Here is a 25209-nt window from a genome sequence, read left to right as displayed (position 1 = left end):
TTCCAACAGAACAAAGCCACAAACCGCTGTTGTAGTTTTCTGCTTTGTGATTCCTTTGCAGTTGTTTTCTCTTTAAAAAGTATTGTTTTAGAGCAGTGATTGCAATTTGTGGGACAAATACAAAATGTATTTTTGTTTTGCATATGTTGGCAAAGCCGCATGTCACCCCATAAACATGATTCAGTAGTTGTTTGGCACAGGAAGGTAAAAGTGAAACATTTGAGGCAGCGTTCATTTGATGTTTTCCTAAATTCATCTGGGTAGAGTGATACATGATTTAAACTTTTAATGCTATAGATTATTTTGTGAATCATTTAGCTTTTCATTATAGACATGTTTAGGCCAACACATTTTTCATTCAACAGCAAAAAAAGGCCTATTGAAGGTTTTTATCGTCCTCAGCCACAGTTTTTCTCAATTGCTAAAACACAGTTTCTGAAACCTTGCTCCATTTTCTGAAACCATTAAACACAAAACCTCATCTTCAAGCACTATTTACAAAACCTCTGACTTCTCTCACAAAATGAAACTTTCGCCTCAAAACAGTTTTACCTGTATTCAAAATTAAGCACTGCTCTCAAATCATAAACAAAGTGATCAAAATGATATACGCTATCAGGCAGTCAGTAAACAATACACCAAAAAACAGAAAACACATTGTTCAAAACATAGTTCTCAGGGAGAAGTACATTTTTAATCTCAAAACAAATGTAATATTTCTCCGTCATTGTCTTTTGATGAACGAAAACATGTTCTATCATAGTAGCTCAAAATTGATCAGAAATTACTACTCTGCTTTGCTCTTTGCAATTTTTTGTTGTTCTTCCTCCTCCTTGTACCCCTATTTTTACAGTACTGTACCCTGCATCTCACAAACTTGTCCTTTGTCTCTGTGATACTGTAATTCTTGTTCTTAGTTGATTTGAACCTGCAACTAGTCAAAATCTATTGAGCAGTCAGTACTGTTAACAAATGGAAAGCACAATGTTCAGGGCCATGCAATTACTGTAGTTCATTTTACAGTATACAGCCTACAATGCAACGTACTACAGTATACAATAGTAAAAGGGACAAAAATCAAAGGAGTTAGGCTCATATTGGTTGTGTCACATCATTTAAAACAGGTTACATCAATTTTGAGTGGTTGTGTTCAATCAATGACATGTGTTCTCTATTTGTATTTGATTGTTGTCACTTGTGTTTACCAGTATGGATGACATGTGAATTAGAGTGCAGAATGTGTTTTGAGTTTTGCTGAAAAGTCTAAGTGAGATCTGCAAATTGTGTTTTACCATGTGAAATGGTTTAAGGTATTGACAACAGAATGCACAATTAGCTAAATGAGGTCAGGCAACTGAGAACTTTGTTCAGCCAATGGGTTTTAGTGTTTTAGCAATTGAGAAAAACTGTAATACATGGATGGTTTCTCTTCCTTTTGTTTAGGGAACAACATATACTTTATTAATGTTTTATGTGATGAAAAGGCTATTACAGAAGCAATCACAACCTTCCGCTTCTAATACTTCCTCTTCATCGTAGCTGTAACACATACTGTAACATGTTGTATTTTTTTGAAGAGAGCGTTCTGCATTTTTGCTGCATTTTGTCATGGTCTCTATGAATGATGTCATCTGCCTCAATCTCAGATAATATCAGATTTAGTCTGGAAACTGCAAGGTGGGTGAATTTCAAAGTATAATCTCTTGTAATTAGTTAGGCCTACATATCTAACAGATAATCCAACAATGTAGCCTAGTGTAATCTATCTGCTGCCATCTCAGTTACCTGTAATATAGAACCTTTATTGTTTACATAGTTTGGAATCAGATTAAGTCTACTGCTGCCAACATGCTGCGTGTCTGGGACTTTCTCAATGTGGTGACACAGGTTAACCATCTTTTTATCATAATAGGCAAGGTGATTCCCAAGTCACCGCCCCTCTTGTGTTATGTTAGTGTATGATGTTGCCACGGCAATACAATTCTCTGTATGGTCTATTCCTCAGGAACTGACCGTAATCATGTGTACCCTAGTTAGTTTTTTATATGGCATTTTGTATAAGCACACAGGGGCGCATATGAATTGCATATTCTTGGAAAGAAATACTGAACATTTGTCCTTACATAATTGTTTTACTGTCTCTCCGTGTATTGTAACAATAATATTCTTGTTTAATGCCTTTACTTTGAAAGTGCTAACCGGAAACCGTATTATTTTTATTTCCTGGTGATGGCGGACTTTTGACAACGGGGCTAGAGGACTTCCATAAGGATGGGGCACTTGGTTGTCTATCGTATCAAGATCGACTACTGAATTACTTGTAAGTTGTTTTCACCTTGTGTTTAAATTTCTGCCTGTGTTGACAGGCTAACTGGGATGCAAAACTTTTCTCACTGACTCTGTTGTGTAACTTCTGTTGAGGTTTACAGCGGTTGGCATCCATAAGTGTGCATTACCGCAAACTGCTGGATTGCAACAGCTTCATAGTGTAAACAATTTACATCCAAAGTGATCCCACTCATGACATTGTCCATTCTATTACCCAGATCCAATTGTCTGAGTTGGTGCAACTCCTTCCCTCAGTGTAATGTCCACAAGGTTCAAGAATCTCTGTCTTAATCCTTTCCGACCTCCCCTTTATTTCAGTAGCACAATTTATAACCATGGAAATAAATGCCAGAAATCGTGGCCATGCAGATGCTCTGCTCAGCTCCTTTTCCTTTTGCACTGCCACCTTTTCTCTCCATTCTCTTAGCAGCTTCAGCGTATGACAATCCCTTTTCTGCTCTGATCTTATTCACTTTTACTTCCTTAATTCTTTTTGGACACTGTGCTGATCCTGAGATGGTGGCTTGCTCTTTCTCCACATTAGTTCCACAGTTATCCTTACCACATGTCCTGACTCCTCTCCATACTGCAGCAACATGTCCATATTTCTGACATCAGAAACATCTGAGAGGAGCTCTCTCATATGTCCTCACCCTGTAACACACATAATCAAGACACACTCTTCGGCAATTTCCCCTCAAAAGTCAAACACACTGAATTACTGCCCTCCTTCTCCCCTTTTCGGAGTCTTCTTGCCTCACACACATCTTCAACATCCCAAAATGACTCGGCCTCCACTGTCAGTAGCACGCCAATTACTACTCCCTTCTTCTTTACCTCTGATCCGCCAGTCAATGAAAAACATCCCACTTTTTGTTATCCTGACCGATTTTACATCTCCAAGCTTTCCTCCTACAAACCTTCCGACCTCATGTGGATCCTTGAAAATCCCATCTGTTTGTCACAGCTAAAATCCCAACAAGATACGTCTCCTCTTTCCGCACTGTCTGACTAGAATCACTCAAATTACTCTTCTTCCTTTTTTATTTTCAAATCATCTCGTGTCCTTGTTTTCTAATTTCGCGCTCCGATTCCTCCTCGGACTCCATTTCCACCTCAGAACGTCCGGCCCCATCCGCTTTTCTTCCTATTGTGTAACTTAGTTAAGTTACTCTTAATATAGTCGATAAACTTGCTGTTAATAAGTTTAATTGGCGTCGTTGCCATGTTATGTTAATGTCAATATTGTCAAATAGTGGTTGACTAATATAGCTTTAACACCAAAATCTGTTCAAAATTCAGTTAAGTTGTTAATTAATTTTTAAAAACACTTGCGTCAAGCTGAAGTTAAGTTAGGCCTGAATGAAAATGACAATAATACTTAATCAAGATGTCAACAACAATAACAACGACAACAACCACAAATACTAATTACTAATTACTTGTCAAATTGTGAAATTGTGCAAGGATATTTGCATTGAATTAGCTTTTTTTGTATAGCTGAGTGTTGTACCAACAGCTTCTGCTTCTTCAAGGAACTTAACTATTCTGAGCTTGACACATTGTTTTTGTAATGATGTTTCAATACACCCAGGATTTGTACTGCACACCCAAAATTGTTGGCAGTTAAGGGAAGTATTATTTTCAATTATTTCAATAGTAGTGCATATTTGGTGCCCTACCATTGTTGATTAGTTTTGGGGAAAAAAACCTTTGTGCTAGATGATAATGTGGCAGTAGAATACATTTTGAGAAGCTTGAATCAGAGAGTATTTGGCATTTTTGCTTAAAAAATGATTGAAGTGATTAGTTTATAATTACAGATTGATTATGGCGATGGACAAATCCATTGACTTATTGTTTCATCTCTACTCATATCTATTTGTTTCCCTTCTTTTTTTTGCAATATGAAGAAAACCTGAACAACCCCGAAGATTTACTGCTCTACCCAAAAAAAAACAAGCAGTAACCTCTGGGGTGCAGTAATATGTATTTCCCACACATGTGCTGAGTCTTTATATTTACCAATTTGTTTACCATATATTTTTTATATATTTCTGTTTAGCTGTTCTGTTGTTCAGTTTTTGTCTGACAATATATGTATTATTTGTCTCTTCCTTTTCTTGTTTGTTGCTGTGGGTCTATTGTCTGTCTGTTTTGTACTTCCTCCACTTCTCTGTTGTTTGTCCCTTCACTCTTACTTCCTAGTTTTTTATGTCATGTTGTTTTCTTCCCTTTTCTTTATCTTTCCCACTTCAGCGATTGACCACAAGTGAATAGCTCAACTTTCTAAATGGTTGTTGTGGCCTTTTCATGTCTTTGCTATAAGCATTTCATACATATTTTATTTATGTCTTTTTTTGGAAGCCATAATGTTTTTCCATTAGTGTGTGGTCTTCCCTGTCTGATTAGTTTGTGGAGTAGGCTAATCTTTGATGGATTTTATCAGATAATGTTTGCATGAGGCTGAGATATTGATGCTGTTCTGCAGTATTTTTGTTTTGGTCATCTTCAACAAAATCTTCTTTAGTCCATTCAAATTGATCTTTAATGCAAAATTCTTGAGCCTCAAGATAGCTTGGGGAAATTCTATTTAAACAGCCAAATATATCTGATTCTGGAAGTGGATTTAGGCTTACTTCTGGAGTCAAAATTGATTTAGTATTTTCTTCTAGTGTTTTCCCATAATACATTTGCAGCTCACTCTGGTCATAATGCTGGAATAGAAATTCAAAGTTGCACAAAAATGCACACTTTTTGTGCATTGACTTTCAGGAACACTGGGATAATTTAGATCCACAATAGATCAAACTAGCATGAGCTGGATACTTAGATTGTGCCTTTAATATAGCCGTCAGATTCATGATCCTCACATGTCAAGCAATGAATGCCAGCGATGAATTTATTCATCATTATCTGATGTGAACAGTGGTAGAGAAAAACTATAACCAGTTGTCTTGTAATATCTTACCAAGTAGTGAATCACATATTTGTGTTAACTCTGTTTTGATTTGTCTTTTCAGTTTAATATTATAGTCTTAAGCAGAATGAATAGGCAAGTGCTGTTTAGTGAATAAATCAGAGCAGTTTGCATACTGTAAGTTATTGTTCCTCAAATTTGTGAAGCTGACTGCTTTTGGTGTCATTTCATGATTAAGTCTAATCTCCAGGTTGCATGTTCCATCCGCAGGAATATCCCAAGAATCTGCGGTAAGCCTGGAGCCTGAATGTGCCTATTATCTATTGACAAGTTGATACAGGATTGTTAATCCTGTATCCATTACCTTTTAAAAAAAACATCAATGGTGGAAGCTTAGATGTGTCATTGCTGTCCATGGGTTGGACACTGTCAACCTTCTCTTGCCGTGGCTCATCAGCTAGCCTGTCACATTCACACTGCAGAGAGGTAATTGTGCCCTTTTTCACTTGGTAAATGCTGTTCTGAGAACGAGACCCGCCTGCTACAGCTGAAGTAGGGTAATTTACTGGCGCTGAGGCAATGTATTACAAGGCAGATGATTGTGTTCAAGTTGTTGAGAAAGTGATAGAAGTGATAGATGTGTGATTTCAGCTGCCTAACATTCATAGACTTTCATAGGGATTTTGAAGTCTATGTTTAGAACAGTACACTAAAGCTAAGACAAAAATAAGTGCTAACAACACTGTTGTAAACTGAAATAAAAGTAATTTTAAGACTTGGGGGGGAAATTAAGTTATCTACTTATACAAATAGCAAAAATAAATTGCTTCAGTTTTTGTCCTCTTGTTCAGGATGCAGGGTAAAACAAATGAATGCATTTAGGATGAAGAACTGGTGGGCATTTATGCTTTGAGATAACACTAACCTGCAAACTAGTGGTTCTCAAACTGAGTAGGGCCAGCCTGAAGGTCGTAGGATGATTTTAGGGGTGGCAAAATTAATAGGGGATAAGATAAGAAAATAACTTATACTATACAAATGCATTTTCAGGTCTCTCTTCAGCCATCTGCTAATATTGAATTAAATTAATTAACCTGAAAAGGCATTTCCACATTACTGCTTTTTGCAGATGATGTAGCTCTGCTGGCTTCATTGGGCTCTGACCGCGGCTGTGCAGAGGGGTTGTTGGAAGGCAGGTGTAAAGCGTTTGAGATAAGGGTCAGCACCTCTAAATCTAAAGCATGGTTTGGAAAGGAATGGATTGTTCCCTTTGGGTTGTAAGCAAGGTGCTGCCCTAAATGCAGGAGTTCAAGTATCTCTGGGTCCAGTCATGAGTGGTGGTAAGATGGAGCATTTAATTGACAGACAGACTGGTGCACCATCTGCAGTGATGCAGACAGCATGCAGACCGAATCGAGGGTCTAAGGATTGAGGGTGTCGTATGCTGTACAGATTGTAAAGCCCCTTGTGCCCAATATTACAAATTTGTGATTTGTAATATTGGGCTATATTTAAAATTAACTTGCACACCATTATCACTCTTAACCTCCAAGAAAATATTGTTTTGCGTACATGGAGAGGCTGGATCTGCACTGTACTTCCCTTTAACCACTTTCATCATGCACCACTATAATTGGCACAGTTTGTTAAAAAGGATTTCTCTCCCATTTATGTTCCACTTCAACCATTTTCTGATTTGCGGTGCAAACATGAATTAAAATAGCAAGTGTGGTTGGGTATGCCCTCATTGACCTCACATGAACTACTAGCTTGCATTGGTCTTTGCAGTTGCGTCTTTAAAATAGAACCGAGAGTGTCCACAAAGCGAATGGCAGCATATAGTTGAGATAGTTGTGTGTGGCAGCAGGATTCTGATAATAACAGATACTGTGTGCGAATAAGTAAGGTATAGAAAACCAAAAGAACAAATGGACAGGTTAGATAAAAATAGGAAAAGCTTGCTTGCTCATTTCAAAAGTAAATGTGGTGATTCATTGAGTCTTAACTTTGTCTTACACCTAACAAAATTGGCACTATGTCCTTCGTACTTAAACAAATCTGGATAGGTCTCCCACCCCAACAATCCTCTCTGAATGATTACAGAGCAGCATGAAGGATTCCAATGATAATGCATGTGCCATTTTTACATCTCTTTTCTACACCTGGTAAAATTGGCAAACCTGTTTATCTTATACTTATACCGACCTGATACTTAATTTATTTTCTGACCTGTTTTATAGTGTTTATAGTGTATTATATCATTTTCTAGTACTTCTCCTGTGTGCACTGACGTAAAGGCAAGCTACTGTAACAAAGAGTTTCCCTACGGGGATCAATAAAGTATTTCTGATTCTGATTCTGATTCTGACCTGAGACAACTCTGCATTTGCCATTGTCACTACCAGTCTATCTGGTTTGTCAACTGTAATGTAGCCCCTCACTTCAGTCCCTCCTTGGTTTGTTGTATTTGCGATTGCAAAATGGATGAGATGCCATGTGGCAAGTAGTTAATGTGCTTTGATATGACTTATATAACTTTGATATATCAAAAAAAATCCACCAACAAGCCTTTTTCATTTAGAGAACAATTGTATTAGCTCCTAGCATACTAGCAAACATACATACAAATACAAATAAACAAAACATCATAGATCATCAGTTTATTTTGAACCCTAGCATTATCTGCTGATAACACATACACTGTCAAAACTTTAGGGTGAACTGGGGATTCCATATTGATTTCACCTTATAAATCCACTTCAGTAATTAAAGAGAAATTGTGAAAAAGATGAGGAGGAAACTTTTTGTATTTTGATGGTCAATGCTCTATGGGCTGAACACAGTGTAGTACTCAAACCTTGAATGATTCATATGTTCTGTATATGAATAGCTTAATATGGAAGTAGATAGGTAATGTTTGAGTGTGCCAGCTGGAGATAGAGCTGTACCATTAGTGTCACATTGTGCAGCTCAGCATTGTTCCTCTTAGCAAACAGAAATAGGCTACAGCCAACCTGTTTGGTAGAAAACTGCTGTGAAGATGGGACTGTGAGGAAGATGAGGTGGAAATAGTTTGTTCCTTCATGCAGATAGTTACGGGATGGAGTCAGGCCTGGTGACCTGTTCCCTGCCTCTGTAACTGAACTCAAATTCTCTACCACTAACTACTTTAATGCTTTTTCTCTGTTTTTCTTTTTCTTTCTGGGCTCGCCTCTTTATTCTTCCCCTCTTTATCACCCTCCACCCCTTTTTTCTCTTTCCCTTCTCTGTGCATAGGGAGTGGTGTTTTGGCAGTCATGTGACTTTTTGTCTGAACACAATTGCCGGTGTTTGCCATTGGCCGATCTTCTTTGAAAGAGCGTTGGTTTCCCAGGTGATGGGGAATGGCGGCACCACTTCACTTTTCTCTGCAGCTGCCCCCCTCCCCTCTGCATTGCACTGAGCCACGCTCTCTCTGTCGTTCTGTCTCTTCCACAGGCTGTGGTAGATCAGGTAGCCTGTGAGCATGACACACACAGACAGCGACAGGGTTGTGTAGCTCTTCCTCCTCTCCGTCTTCTCCTTTTTCGTCAGGCAAACCATTAGACTGCAGGAGGTGAGTGAAACAAATGGCCTTGTTTGTTGAGATTTTTTTCCCCACACTTTTTTGTTTCTTTTGTTTCTAGTTGAACAAATGGCTGAACTTGTTTTCAATGTTGTATATCATACAAAGTAAACAGAAAAGCCAGGACAGATTAGTCATTGATTAAACAATTAATACTTTATGGAAAATGCATGCTTGCACTGTGAAAATATGTTATAAGATTAAGTGATATTAACTGATCATGAATCATTCAGAAATCTTTTTCAGCACGAGTATGAACGTGTACTGTGATTACTACTAACTGAAATGTGTGTGTCTGGGACAACTTTTATACATTTGTTATGGTATGGCACTTAACATTGACAACCACGGTTGACTTGGCACTTTTTAAATGTCAGGATAGACAATGACTAAAACTATGTGTAGATAACACAGTCAAAATGGGCCAAAGTTATTGCTCTGCTGTAATGAGAGCTGTATAGTAGACTTAGTTCCTTTTTATGTTCCATGAGAGATTCAACAGCTGTGTGCGTGTTCTGCTCTGCTCCGCTCCGCTCGTCGTGGCACAAACACAATATGGGTTGTGTGTGGGAATCGGGCCGCTTTGTGAGCATTTTCTGGCATGGTTACTGTTCTGAAGTGGTGCCCTCTCTTCCACTCTTGTTGGGTTCCGCCAACCAGGTGGTCGCGTCTGTATTTGGTCACCGTGGCAACACAGAAAACGGGCTCATAGTCCCTCCCTCGGGTGCACTTTATTTGATGACCTGAAGGATCCTCTGCACATAGAAACTCACACTGCCATACACAAACACACACTAGCATCTGTTTGCTGACACTTGACCCCACACATAGACAAGGGACACATGAAAGAGTTTGCCAGTGGCAGAAGTGACTGATGACAACGTAGTCACACATGTTGGGCTGGTAAGGTTTGCTGATTTTTACTGCTTATATAACCACAGCATGTAAATAATGAGGCAAGCGGCATGTATACTTTTTCTCACCAAGTTAGCCTCCCCTCAGGCTGAACTCTTGTCTATTTGTAAACAATCAAGCCATTTCTTTTTGGCTGATGACCTTAGACCACCTCAAGCAGGTAAAAAGTCTGGAGTCTCACTGAAGCCTGTGTTTTGTGTAAGGTCATTCATCAGGGCTTGTTAAAATATTTGAGGTCACAAATTGGACCATTTACCATTTCAAGTCTCTTGTTACCTGCAGGTAAATAGATGTGATTTAAGGCTGCATGGTAAGACGGTGTGGTAATCAAACAATTTTTATGAATATGATGTTTCAAACATAACAATTCCTTGTCTGTATTGAATGTTTGAAGACTCAAAGCGAGCAGGAAGCAGGGCTGGAGTGGGTGTCATTGATCCACAGCCTGGTATCGTGTCGCTGATGCAACTAGGAGGAAACTGGCAGTGAGGCCTTGTTGTTGCTTCTGACAGCCTGCCATGATGTCACCACTGCTGACCCGACAATCCTAACATTCTTGCTGATAGGATTTTACGCAGAGGTGGAGGGGAATATGTGGGAGATATGTGGGAGAGATTCACAGACTTGCACACATATGGCCTTTGTTTAAGCGCTGATTAGTAATGTGGCATATCCACCGACACACACACACACGTCATTAATTCAGTTTCATGCACATGCCCACTCCAGCACACACTCAGACCCTCTACCGGTGATGGCAGTCTCACCGGCCTTGTTAAAATTCAACAGGTTTTTAAGTGTCTGTACTTGAAGTTCTGGTGAATCCGTTTTGCATATATCCTCTGCTTCAAACTAAAATGTCTGTTAGAATGGTATGATTAGAGACATCCAAATCCATTATGCACTAGTGTCATCATGTCTGTGTGTGTGTATGTGTGCATACATTTATCTGTTTTGTGTGTGTTTATAGTGCATGATTGTAGCTACAAAAGACTTTCTTACTGTAACAAAGCTACAGCCTTCCTTTGATCCAGTAAAGCCACAGAAGGAAAGAGATGACAGGCCCCGGTGCAGTGAAAGCTTTTAAATGCTGTTTGTGGTTTTTGGGCTGGAGGTGTGTGGATAGTCCTTTCCCCCAGACACTCAGTGGAATAGACCAGTATTGTAAACAATGCTTTGAATAAATGGACAGAAAAGTGAGGGTGACATCTTAGTCTATATGGAGGACAAAAGGAAAAGCATTTAGACTCGACAAACTGATGTGAACAAACATTGTCTGACAAACAAGCTACAGGCGAAGGCGTGTAGAGAAAGGTGTAGACAGACAGACTTGGCGTCAGTGAGCGTGTCCGGGGGCCTCTCCGTCGCTCTGTGTGAGGCTTACAAAGCTTTTGTTCACCTCCGACCCCTGACCTGCTCCCACCTGATAGCTCCCCTGTCACTAACTCGCATTTCCTGTGCATCCATTGCCCACCTCTACTGGCTTTTTTTACAACTGAGATCATCATTAAATCAGCAGTTCCACCCTCCATGTCTTGTCCATTCTTTGTCTTTATTTCCTTGCTCTGTCAGTGAACGTGGTGCGCATTGACCATTGTTGTTGCTTGAGGGTAGGGCCCCCCTTCTGTCCTGAGAAATCCTCACTGGTAGCAGCGCCTTGTTGACTTTGACTCTCTTTTGTTCCCTGGCTCACTTGAGCGGTGTTTCCACCAAACACTTTTAGTATAATACCCTTGAAACCTGTACCTAACCGGTATCTACATATACCTAAACCCTAGATCTATTTTGCGTTTCCACCGCAGACAGTGCTCTTAAATGTAGGCGGTGTTGTTACCGGGGCTTCTGGGTTAACCCCCTTTACTTTTCCAGCAGTTGGGAAACAACAGAGAGACTTTACTTGAGAAGCTGCAGCATTTATTAATTGACACACTGTAACGTTAACCTACACTGTACTGTACATTTACTGCCAGATTGATAACTTGCTGCTAACCTTTTCCTCTGCTCACATTCACCGTCACTTTTGCTTGCTCTATCTCATTTGCTCCACTGCACACTCGCTACACACACATCTATGTGGTTGTTTATTATAACAAGTAGACAAGCTTTGTTTGAGAAAAGGCTGCAGGCAGCAAGTCAAAAGACTGCTGAAAAAACAGGAGAGTTTGGGAAATCCTACATCAGAGCGCAGACAACGAGGTGACGTTGCTTGTGCTCCCATTCACCAATCAGTGTTTTGCAGTGTTTAAACTCCACCTTTTAAGGACGCAAGGAGAAGGAAGTTCACAAACAGTGGGTATAAATGTAAAAGTGTGAATAACACTAAAAGTGTGAATAACACTAAAATTTTACAACATATTTTGCTTACATGTATCAGGGAAGTTTTGTGAGTCGAGTGAAAATCTGCCATTCAGGTATACAGGTTCCCGGGCTCACCTGACAAACTGAATGAGCAGTCATCAGACAATCTATCTTTTTTTCTTTTAACGTGGAAATAACAGCACAACATTTAGAAGTGCAATACTTGATGATTAAGGGACATCATTTCAACCTTAAATGTCAAGTTTTTTCTTAATATTTATATATTTATTTATAATATAATGGTTGGGGAAACACTGAGGGATCTGTGGAAATATCAGCTCTGTTATAGGTCATTTAAAGGGTCAATTCTTAATGTAAACATTAATATTTTTAATAATGCACCAGATTAGATGCTTCCTTGTACAATTTACAGCATTAGTTCTCTGAGAATCACTTTCATATCCAAGCAAAATTGGTATTGTTACTAAAATATCCCTAACCGAATCGGCACTGAAATGAATCGGAAATGGAATCAGGACCTTGTGAATCAGAATCGAATCGATTTGGGAAATCTGTGGCGATACCCAGCTCTAGTAACGAATTGAACTGAACCGAACTGAACTTGCTTTCAGGCTTTTTAGGCTTTGCACTTCTTCAATGGGAGAGACACAGGGAAAAATGAAAAGGTGGTAGTGGCTACCAGGCCCACCGTCAACATCCCACCCAACTTTGTGCATGATTGAAGCTATATCCCAGTATCAATCAGGCAGGCTGTAGCCTATTTTATTTACTGATAGGAACAGCACTGAGCAGCACAGTGTGAGACTAATGGTACAGCGTTATCTCAAGAGACAGAAAATGACTATAAATCTAGAAGTAGGATGAAAACAAACTGGCTTAGTTATAGGGGATAAAGGAAGGAGATGAGACTTTTTTGAAACGCTAGTTGGCTACGTCCAACATGACCACTTGAAAACATTAAAGGACAATGATGCAGCTTATGATTTAGGTCCAAAGTTATTTCACCTCTAAAAATAGTTTTGTCATATAGCCCCTCAAAAATGCAACACTAGGCCAGGTGATTTTTGAATGGTGGTAACTTAATCCTGAGCCAGTCTGGACTGGTTCTGAATAAAACGGGAGAAAAAGAGACGATGGAGAAATGCCGCCAGAGTGCGGCCAAAGTCCTGACAACTTGGAAGCTGCTAAAAGCCAACAGAGATTGTCTTATGTGCTTCATTAGTGTGATCTGAGTGAGTGCTGAGAGAGGGGGAAAAAATAAGGTTTTATGTTTTTTCTGTCTTTTTTTTTCTACCTTGTGTTTGGAGGAATGCAAAATTTGTTTACCAGCAGTGTATATGTTCATCCAATTGAACCTCTTCCTGTCATTTTCACTTTGTACTCCGCTGTCATCTATTTGTCCTCAGGTTCACCTTGGCAATGTATTTTTTAATACAGTCTTTGTTATTTGTAAAGAGATGATATAGTGACATGCATTTGCTTCCAAAACATGAATCATCTTCTGAGCCAGGTTTCTGGGAAGAAAACAAGTCTTTGTCTGTTCTTGGTGTGGGATGTGCTATATTTACATCTCAACAGTGCAATTACCTTTGCTGGCGAAAGCCATCTTGCTTGTCATAATGATACACAAGACATAGCTACACTACTGGAGCAACAGCATTGGCCTGACCATAATGAGACAGCAATGCTATACTTAGGCGTGCTTGGCACAAACAGAGCATTACTACCTTGCTTGCCATGAGTATGAAAACCGATGTCAACAAAAGTTCAGGGTTTTGTAACTTGTTTGGGCTTCTGAAAATAGAGCTAACGTAGTATGCTCTCATTCCATTCACTGTTCAGGCTTTAGCCTTGACCGACCTGTCCACCTGTGTGTTGGCTGTGTTTAGTGAAAGGCTGAATAAATAGAGAGAGGAGAAGGGGTGGGGGTTTCAACAGGGAAGACGGGAAGGGGTGAGCCGTAGTAGGAACTTAATGCTACTCATTCTTGGTGAATAATGGCCAACAAAGACACTATCAGCATGTATTCCCCTCACTCTGCTCCCCTCCACAGAACCTATTGAACTGCTGCCAGACCCAACCAGTCTATTTCTCAGCCTGAGAGCCATCTTCCTGTCTCCTCTGAGCTGAGTTATGGCTGGCTTGCCACTCTTTGGACAAATTTATACCTACTATTACTTGTTGAGGTATTAACTTAGTAGTAGGTGGTGATTGAAAGCAAATAGCTATGTAGAGTATGGAGTTGAGTGCATTTTCAGCCTTTGTGCAATGGGGATAAATGGTAAAGAAGTACAAAATGGGGAAGGATTTCTTTTTAAAGCGCAGGTTTTAAAGCTTTTTAGGCCTCGTCTTTGTTTTCTTTAGCTTCTTTGCTGAATGAAGAGGGAGGGTTGGAGGAGGAGGAGGAAAGGGGGTTGCAAGAATGCTTGAGTCACGCAGAAAAAGAGGGATGATATGTGGGGTTTGACAGGGGAGGGTGGGATGAGTGAGGCACACCAGTGGGAGGTGCCCTGAGGAATGCCTGGAAGGTGTCAGAGAAGTCTGGGAGTCTTTGGACTGATAATCCTCCATGTGACGTTACAGTACCCTCACCCACCACTCTGATTTCAGCCATGTTGTCTTTCTGTCTCCAGACTCTCAAACCAATAAGGGGGACTCACCTCCTGCTAACCTTTGCTTAGTCATGTCTTTTTAAAAAGCCCTTAAGTGAACTTGGTGTGGGTCTGACGATGGACAAGCACATATGATCCCCCTAAAGGGTGATAGCCTGTCAGGATCCATAAAGTGTACTTACTTCTCTTCTGCTTTTAAAATGTCTCTCCTTCTTGGCACCTCAGCCTTTTCTCACTGTGGCCTTTCGTACCTAAGCAAAGCCTCAGGAGGCTCTCCCCCACTTTTATACTTGAGTGTGGTTTAAGTGATTTGTCAGACAACACAGCTCTTAGATGTGCCAAAAGCTTTGCTTTATAGACAGTGAAACAGTTCACATAGATGTGAACTGACTCTCTGCGGGCCTCTGTGACTCAGCCTGGCTAAATGCTACAGCATTCTTCACTGTGGTCTTTTGTTTGCATGATTTAATTCATCAAATTAATGCAATTAATCCAAGACATCTATTTTTGGAACATCTGCTTTATACAATGTGCACACTGGTTATTAGGCGCTGTGACTGCATGTCCTCATTAGTCTGTTCAAATAACAGTCTGACGTCAGATAAAGGCAAAGTAAACTCAAGGATGAAGTAGGTATTGTTGATGGCCTGCTGCGTCTGTTCCATAACTACAGTGGTTTTGTGCAGTAGGAAGTAAAATATTTTGTGATACTACTTTTCGAAACTGGCATCATGTTTTCTTTTGACTTTTGTTTGACTGGTTTTCAAACTTTTTAAATTCCCTTTTACCTTCCTGGTCTTTTTTGCCACAGAAATATAACACATTTTGTGACACATTTGTTTTAGTATTTATTATCTAATGTCCTTGCCTCACACAAGGAAAATAAGTATATAACAGTTATATGGTCAAAACTTCAGAAAAATTAAGTAGCCATTGTGGCTTATCAAAAAGTTGTTTATGTTATGTGTTTATGTAAAAAATTAATATCCATGGACATATTGTTGTCAGATTTTGAAACTCTTAAATATTGCTATTGGTATCACCTTGGTCATAGTTTGTTTTACCCATGAGCATGTTCATTTTGTACACCAGCAGTGTGGTGGTTGCATTGTAATCTTACAGTGATAGCTGATAACAGCAGGCGTTTACTTTACTGTATGCTTATTTAAACGTTTTACATATGCAAATAGTCTGCAGGCTTATATATTTTAATATATAGGTTTTTACTCTATATGGATGTCATGAGGGACTTTTTTTTTTTTTTACATATAGGAGGGTCTGCTTGGTATCAGGTCCATTTTCAGTGGCCAACCTTTAGTTTCAGGTTTAGGGGGGATAGTAAGGGAGAAAAGAAAAAGAGGCTAATAATGGTTCAAATTTAAGATGGAGGGAGATGTGATGATAGAAGGGAGGTGTTAATAGTAAAAAGGGGTCGGCTCATGCTGAGGGGCTCCCACACATTCTGCCCAACTGATTGGTTACGCATGTCTTTGCTCTGTGTTTGTGTGTGGGGCTGTGGAGATAGAAGCACAGTTTAGGATTGTGGCATTGTCATAAATGAATGTTGAGTAGTTCCTATAATTGATTAGGCTTTTTGTTTTGTACATGTGTTGCTCTCTGGTCCAGAGTGGTCAGATTTAGGTTGCTTTGTTCTCTCATTTTCCCACAGGGCGTTGTCCAACTCAGACACAGACACACACAAACACACGGTCACTCTAATTGCACCTGGTCTTCTGGACTATGACCTCATTCCAGGAAAAGGAAGAGAAAATCACCTGACAGACTCATTTGTGTAATCAGCTGTTCATGTGACTGGAGGCCAGAGGGTGTGTGTCTAATGCCTCAGGTTATAGATTGTGCAAACCATAGACTCATATGTGCATGCATGCAAAGAGTTTTGAGTTTATTCTGCTCTTATGTTTGAGTTTTCTTACAAGCAGTCCTTCGTGTCAATGTAGAATACAAAGAGTAAAACTGAGAAAATTGATACAGAGAGAGAGCGACAAAGCAGAAAACACGCTTTCAACTACCTGAAAAGGGGGAGGTACCTGATCTGTCAGCACAGAAAGAAAGGGTGGGGAGAAAAAGAGAGAGAGGAGTGACTGAGAGGGTGTGTTTCTGTGTGGGTGAGAGACACAGAGAGAAGGAGGAGGGGTGTAGACAGAGAGAGAGAGAAAGAGAGAGAGAGAGAGAACCCTAGCAGTCTCTCAGATCTTGGCTGTGGTGAGGACACCCAGGAGAAGTGCATTCCTGAGGCAGCAGGCGAGGAGAAGGCAGTGAGATAAAACAGAGAAGTCGCGACGTCCTTTAAATCTCTCCGTGACCAAGTCTGACTGCCTCTGACCTCCGCTGGACTCGCACGCTCCTCACGCACACACACTCACTCGCTGCCTCGTACACCAGCCGCACAACCAGCTTCGCTGCTCTGTCAGAAGTAAAGGATTTCCCTGAGTGAGGAAAAGAGACGAAGAGAATAAAAACAAAGGAAATAAAGACACTGGAGAGAAGGACAAGATCCTCTCACTCGGTGAGTGTAAGGGCTTCTTTCAGAGATTGTTTGAATGTGTCCTTGCCTATTTGAATGTCAGTGTGGGGAAGTTTCTTTGAAGTCAGCCGATCTGTCTGTGGCTTTGCTGTATGTTCCAGCATGCATGTAAAGAGAGCTATTATTATTATTAAGTGTGAGCTTGTGTGTGTATATTTTTTATGAATGGCAGAGAAACAAAGAGAATCTTGTGTTATGTCTTTGGGGAGCTGAGCTGTGTCTTCACATGTACCTGTTGACACTAGACCTGCCACCCAGGTATTCCTGTATGAAACAAAAGGACTCAAACCTGTTTGGGTGAAACTTCACTCTTTCTGCACTTGTTTTTTTTTCACTTTTTTGTGTGTTTTTGTGTGTGTGTGTGTGTGTTTGGTGCAGTCCCACTGTGAGTCAGAGAGCTGACATTTATGTGCATGTTTTTGATTGAAAGTATTTACCGGCATGTTGGAACTATGAGACAAGTGCAGGCTATCTCTAACACAGGTCTCCCGTCACACAGGCTGCTCCTTTTACCACTGTAGGATTAAAGATTAATTTATGGAGGGCATGGGCAGAGTTCAGCTCACTCGCAACTCTTAACGTGCTACACATCTCAAATGCCAACACTGTGCAAGTCTAATGCACCAAACCACTCTAAGCCTGTTTAAATATCTCATGATAGACTCATCATTATGCATGGCTAGCATCTTATTTAACATTTTCCAGCGTGGTATTTGTCAGATAGTGGAACTTGGAGCTCATTAGCAGGCTGTATTTGTTATCCAATCAGGGCCATTGATTGGGACCCCCCCCCCAGAGGTGTTTTTTTCCCCCACCTCATGTGTTATCTCTGTTTGTATGTTTCACATAGTGAACTTGGTCCCAGAGAGACATCATCATAATAGATGGTTGTAAGGGAAAGAGCCAAGTGGACAAGTTTGACTCAAGCATATATCATAGCTTTAACTTGGCTCCCATTAATTTATTTTAGTTCTAGTTATCCCATTTAATTGTTACGGCTTTTTTCTTTTTCAGTCGTCTACCTTCACTTGGGAACCTTCATTTAACTGTATCAGGTGCTGATATGGACTCTGCATACCACAAGCGCCTTGAGAAACCAGTTGTCTTAAGTATAGTATATGTATTACCTCAGTTACTTAATGGACAGAACAGAGAAGTGATGATATAATGTACTGCTAAATGTCCCCTCTCTTTGAGGTACTAAAGATATTATATCGAAAGCAATTGTCAAATGGCAGGATAATGATGTGGTTGCCAGCAATCTGAACACATTATAAAACTTTGAACTTTCTTCCCAGCCTTGTTTAGTTAGCACTTCTTTCTCTGCCTTTTCCTTTGTATCTCCCTTGCTGCCTGGATATTTCTTATTTTCTATCACATGAATGAGTCTGTTCAGCATGGAGAGAGCAGAGTGTCCTCTGAGAGTCGCCGTGCCTTGTTCTCCGCAATGTTATTTTTACTGCTCTTTCACTGCTTGAATACACAGATGGACTCCCCTCTTCTTCTAGAATAGTCTGTCTGTGTCTCTGTCAGTGTGTCTGTCTGCCACTCAGCTGGCATGGCAAGTAAAGCAAGTCCACCCGCGTACACCAAGATATCTCTTGGGATTCTTGATGGGAACATTCAAAGTCATTCTTCATGCTGTGAAGTGACTTAATTTCTGGCCATCCTTATCAGGAGCTTTTCCCAACTCCTGCAGATGCACTCAGGGCCAGAGGTTTGGAAACAATATGACCGCTTGTCTGTGAAATAATATGTTTGCATGTTTAGGGTTGTGATTATTTTTGGGAAGGTGGCTTGAACCACTTTCTCCCTCCATCTCTCTCTCTGTCTTTCTTTCTCACATGTTGCTCTTGCTACATCTCTTGCTCCCTCTTGTTCTTTCCATGCGTCCTTCCCCTGCCTGTGCAATGTGACGGAAAGTAGTGCTGTGCTCTGCTCATGTCGGATCCATTAGGAATGAAAGCACACTGCAGTGATAAAAGATTGATCCAGTCCTCCTTGCATCACATTCACATCCTTCACACCCTGCTCCCTCATCCTCCTTCACACCCCTATTTCTAATCCAAAGTCAACCCAGTTTTCAATTTATCAAATCATCTGTACTCCTTTAAATAAATCATCCTCACCAAGTTTACTATGGCAGACTTTTCCCACAGGATTTCATAAAGGGGAACATTCTGTTTTTCTTGTGCAGGATGCTGTACTCTGCCTGTTGTACAAGGTTACAAGTTTTCAGTGATGCAAAGAAAATATGAAATTTTCTGGGCAGTACATTTTAAACAAAAATAGGACTGTTCCTCCTTCACTCCCCAGGTGTTTTTGTTGTACCAGGGTAATATGTACTTGGCTAGCAGGGCCTGTAAGAGACTGGCATCCAGCCCAGCGTACACAGGCCTTACTTCACCTGTTGTCTGAGGAGGCAAAGACAAACACAACAGACCTGTAGTTTGTCAGCTGGGAGGCTATAATTACTGAGAGGAAGGAGGGGATTTGGAAAAGGAATTTTACTGCGGTTCTGCTTTTAGATCTCAGGACAAGAACCTTTCAAGAGCACCTGAAAACACATTTTTGTGTTGTAAAGCTGCAGACATTTCTGGACCGATCAGAAACAAGTGTATAAGTCTTTTTATCCAAGCTGGAGGTTTGAGAAACATATCTCTAAGGGAATGGTTTGTTGCCAACTGCAAGCCATTGTACTTGTTTTTGTCTTCAGTCAACCTTTTTAGGGAGTGTTGTTGAAATAGTTTTAGGTCATTGAGCAGAGTACACATCCTTAGCCTGAATCTCTCTTCATTCATCCAACATGTGCAGGTCAGGGGTTATATTAAACCACCTACTCTCAGAATGTTCTTACAGAGCTTAGTCCACCTAAGGACATGTTCCCAAGTGAGTCCAGCTGACTGTAAAGTTCACCTGATTGAATGCTGTCATGTCCTGTCAGGGTGAACTTCCCGTAGCCTTCATGAGTGTTTGCTCTGTCACGTCATCAAACCCATAGCTTCACATTTCCTGTTTTGTTGTAACAGTTTGAAACCACTGGCAGGTTATAGTTGCTGGGGTTATGGACGTCTGTGTCTGTTTGTCTCTCTGTCCATGGCTCTCAGTTCTATCGTGTGTAGTGATTGCAGCGTGGTAAACATCTCTGCCAGCCCCCTGGGATGGTCACGTGACTCTGTTTGTGTGTGTGTGTGTGTGTGTGTGTGTTTGTGCGCATCTGTAGATGTGTGTGTGAGAGTGAGCAGCAGGTTGCTCCCTTGCTCAACCAGCCATGCCGTGTTGACTCTCTGCATAGAGAGCTCTCTGGGCAGTAAATAACATGGTGCCTCAGCCAAGGGCCCCGGACATGGCCAGGATTGGCGGTCAAGACACCAGGAAGAAAGAGAAAATGTCTGCCTCAGGGCCCAGAGATACTAAATCAACAGTCAGAGAGAGGCAGGTGGATTTGACAGACTTGTCCCTCACGCTGAGAGGCTTGACGTTAGACCTGTCATTGAATGTAGATGTGTTTGATCAAGCACATTAGAAGCAAAACAAGCTAATGTTGCTTATGGGTAGATGGCAGTTACTGGTACACAAATGCACAGTGGTGAGCAGAAGTACACGTGGGCAGTAGGGCTGGGAAAAAATAACTATTGCAATAATTGTACATATTTATTTGACACAAATGTATTGACAATAAATAAACATGCATCTTTATTCTGTCAGTTCTTTATATTGTACAAGAAATATACTCAAAGCACAATCGTTCACAGCTACATCTGTACCACTTGCCACAATGAGCATATGAGTGTATGCTTTAGACTACTGTGCTTCCAAACAACCCCATGACAAAGAGACCAAAGCCGACACTTTTTTCATCCATAGAGATGAAGAGATAAGCCATATTCTTAGTGTCAGGTTACCCTCTTGTATGTGCAATGTTTGACTCAGACCTGGGCTCTGCGCCAAGATGCAGGTTTACTGAGTTGCCTGGATACCTTGGCAGAGTAAAACCTGGATCCCTCTTCAATGTGGTAAATGGACTGCTTCAGGTTTTACATAGCTAAGTTATCCAGCTAATGTAGTAAACTTGCTTCATGAAACAGGTCCTTTATGAAAGGCCTCAGTTATCACCTCTATGAAACTGACCATAGTAATTGTTTGGTCTGCCTGCTGTTGAATATTTCCCCTTTAACACACACTCATCTTTGTGCTGTCTTGTCCAGCCTTCCCTTCATCACTCCTCCCCCTCCTCTCTCTTTGTCGTTCCCAAGGGGTAGCCGACTTATCTCTCATATGCAAACTCAACAACAGCAGTCTTGTCAATATTAAGCTGTGTATGCATGGGTATCCATGCCAAAGATCACCCCGGTGATCTTGAGTCAGGGGGGTGAAAGGCAGCTTTCTGGAAGTGAAGGGGCAACCTCAGATATACCGTCTTTGTCCCAAAGGTGTTCCTAGGATACTGGGAATCAGCCATAAATCTGCACCCTGCCCTCATAGCTTTTCTTTACACATCTTGACTATCCACATATCCTCCGCCCCCACTGCTCTGATAGGCGTGATTGTTACTCGTCCTCAGAGTAATGACAGGGAGAGAGAGTCGTGTGTGACACCTCCCCATCAAACTATAAATCAGGTTTATTGAGAGGCCCACCCTAAGCCTTGTGATCCACATGCAACACAAACAGATTCCACCCTTTACTTTCTGTGTATTTTAAATGGGTACATTTAGGACTGGGTATTAACTGTCAGTACTTTGTTGGTACAGATTTGTAATTGTGTTTATCCTTTTTTTGGTCAGATACTTTGTGATTTCAATTCAAAGTGTGCCAGTTTGAGACCGTTTTCTTGTACAGCTGCTCGTGACAGCATTTGAGAAGTTTGGCTTTTTTGTCCAATTTAAATTAAGATAGAAAAGGTAAGTATCCAGCTGTAGTTGCATTAACACCATCCTTAATATTATTTGATCCTCTTCCCAACACATTAAACACCCCCCAACCAACACCACAAGATTCACTTCTTGGCACTGATGCCATATTTATTCTTTATCGGTGAACCTCTGCACCTTTATGATATCATAAAATAAACTACTCTAAAATATCTCATTGATGTCTGTGGGGAAAAGATGAATTCTGCCTGACCACCTTTGGTAGTAGTCCCTTTGTTTATACATGTTTACTTCTGATATCTTTTTTTTTTCTTTTTCTTCCTTTTGTCTGAGCATTATTTCTGTTTTTGCATGAACTAGCCTGTTAGCTCCAAATCAGTCTCTGTTCTAATAATATGTTTCACTTTTAACAATTTGTTTTTTCAGAATATGACTATAAAACCGTACCTACAGGTGGGCAGTGTGATTTGAAATGAAGTGTGTTCACAGTACAAAAGCTTTATTATTAACTGAAGTCAAAACAATGTTCATAATTTGATGACGTATTGTACATTCCGCAGTGCTTGTCTGTTTGAATCCCCCAGCATAGACCTTATCTCAGCACACACAACAGCAATTTTGTGGAATTAATCTCCTTTATGGTAAAAGACAACATCTTATCCGTCTGTTGCAGGATTTTTCACTGTGCTTCGATAGGTCACCTGAAGGTCTACACACACACAAACACACACGCTGAATCTCGGTCTCTCCCGCTCTATGGCTGTGTTTATCTGTATCCCTCTCTCCAAGGGCCAGGTATTTTGGAGCTCCCTTAGTAAATATTGAGAGCGTGTGAGCAGAGATGTTTTGCATAGCAGATTGACTTTAGCAATGGAGTAACATGTACATCTGTATAGACTGTGGCTTTCTCTCAAACTTCTTGGCAGTTGTTCAAACAATGACACAGTCAGGAACTAATCAAAACCAGCAGTGAATGGATTGCATTAGCCATAGTAGTAGTTTGTGAACTGCCCGTGTAATGTCCGTGACCTCAGATTGATGTCTTGGGAGGAAACTAGGTGGAATTTTTCACTTTCATCTGTGAAAACATTCATTCAGCAGATGGGTCTGTGTTTTCTTTATGCTGGAGTCATATTTTTGTTGTAATATTACCACTCCGACCCTGCAAAAGAATGTGCACCTGCTCTGTCCTGGATTGATGACTGCCTTACCTAAGACTGAACTTGTCTTGTATATCACTGTAGCACATGATGTGACAGACTGAGCTGTGTGTAGAGGTCTGTGGCTTTGAGCTCTCTTGTGTGCCATTTTTCTTTGCAGCAGCATGTTGATATTTGTTTCCTTGGGCATGCTAATGGCAATATTCCCTTTAACTCAGATAAAGGACTGGCAAATGCATATTGCATCATGGATTGCATGGAATGAAAGTATGATGAAAAACCAACACCAATCTGAGTCACTGGCAAAATAGCCTTCCTTCAATACCTCCACAGTTGAAGGAGTTTCAACTGTATGAATTAAATTACATTCAGTTTCTTAGATTGAACCATTGACGTTTTCTTCTGTATAACTTGAGGCCCCATTTTAGATTGTGCTTCAAGAATGTAAGATGGCAAGAAAAAGAAAACAAAAAAACTGGAGTGAATAATTGATATGAGCAGACATGGAAGCGACCTTTAAATTACTAATGAGTTTAGCTTCAAACCTGTGACACTGGAGGCCGTAGCATTCCTGACTGGCACTCAAGAAGTGACACACACATGCACCTGCAAAAAAATTCAACTATAAATAGCATGTGTTGTTAAATTTAAGGCTACTCATTTCCACTACTGTGCTGTGTAAATTGCATCCTTTAAATTAGTGGGTTCACTTTTACAGTTACATGTAGCTTTAGTCTCAAATCAAGCATCATCATTTAGTATGAGTCAGCCTGTCTGCCATCTGTCTTTCAACTATGTACCATATTATTTTGGCTCTGTGATAACTGAATGTTTATCTGACTGTACATTTGTGTGTGTTTCTAGTGTGTGTGCTGTGTATGAGTTTGACTGGGAACAGACCGATGTCCTCCTTCCCTGGCAAGCATTGCTGAGTCAGGTCGGGAGTATATAATTACACATGGGTGCCCATCAGCAGTCAAGAGCCTTCTTCCCTGGCTCACCCAACAATACAAACTCCTGTGCTCGCAGGGCTCAGTCTGCAGGCAGCCAAACCACTCATCCTCTCAGTGGAGGCTAGCTCTGCCCGGCCTTCCACAGGCTATGTGCTATGCTGCATTATCATTCTCACTATTAGCTGCTGGCTCTGTGGGTGGATCCATGAGTCAGCACAAACAAATTCCTGGTCTCTAATGTACTCGCCTCCGCCAACCGCAGGGTTGAAGCGAACAAGTGAATGACGACTGCCAAAGGTATGAGTAAGTCTTTCACTCTGTGAAATGAATAATGTAGAATTGTTTTATTGTGGCCAGGGCTGTGCTAACCAGTGTGGCCACAGCCTTATGCGAGTTTACCTCATTTCATTCATTCATTTATTCAATGAAATTCAAAAGTGTGCCAGGGTTTCTTTATATTTCCAAAGACGTATAACAAAAACAACTTTCTGAGCATTTTCATGAATTTAAATAAACTAAATTAAATAAAGATTCTTTCTCTCACACCTTCCCCCTTTCCTTCTCTCTTGTGGTTCAGGCCAGGTTACCATCTGTCTGTATGAGTGCTGCTGGTGATTCATGATGACTGGGATTTTGCACTAGAAGTGCTATTTTACACAGTGTGACTGTAGTGGTAGTGACAACCACAGGTGATGGCCAGACTCTGAATGGCAATGCCGAGGCCTGCTTCAGATCAACCAGAGTAATCAACCTTTAAACCCTCCTGCATCATCAATTACATGCACAGCGATTACACAGCTTGTTTGTTTAATGACTGTACATTTGATGTAGCAGTTCAGAGTTGAATAACCCAATTTGTGCAGCTGATCTGGGATTTGAGCTTACAACCTTTTACTAACAAGTCTGCTTTTGTAAATATTAGGTACCGCTGTCCATATTTGCCCTTGTTTTAGAGGTAAAGGTGTCCCTTGTATTAATGA

At 40.6% G+C, this 25209-nt stretch overlaps 1 protein-coding gene across 3 annotated transcripts in view; it reads left to right on the top strand.

Moving 5' to 3' along the window:
* The first annotated feature begins 2200 nt into the window (after positions 1–2200).
* Positions 2201–25209, top strand: part of rassf7a (Ras association domain family member 7a) — a 37097-nt gene continuing 14088 nt past the window's right edge. Inside the window, exon 1 of one of the 3 annotated variants that reach the window (XM_044193552.1) lies at positions 2201–2320. The gene's annotated coding sequence lies outside the window, so the exon portion shown is untranslated. Of the gene's footprint in view, positions 2321–8706; positions 8844–16794; positions 17226–25209 lie in introns of those variants that run through there. The other 2 variants (XM_044193551.1, XM_044193548.1) reach the window with 2 other exon arrangements.

The sequence above is a fragment of the Siniperca chuatsi genome, linkage group LG4, assembly GCF_020085105.1.
Source record: "Siniperca chuatsi isolate FFG_IHB_CAS linkage group LG4, ASM2008510v1, whole genome shotgun sequence".
NCBI lineage: Eukaryota > Metazoa > Chordata > Actinopteri > Centrarchiformes > Sinipercidae > Siniperca > Siniperca chuatsi.
The sequence above is the reverse complement of the archived record's forward strand: the minus strand, read 5'-3'. Positions and strand labels throughout refer to the sequence as shown.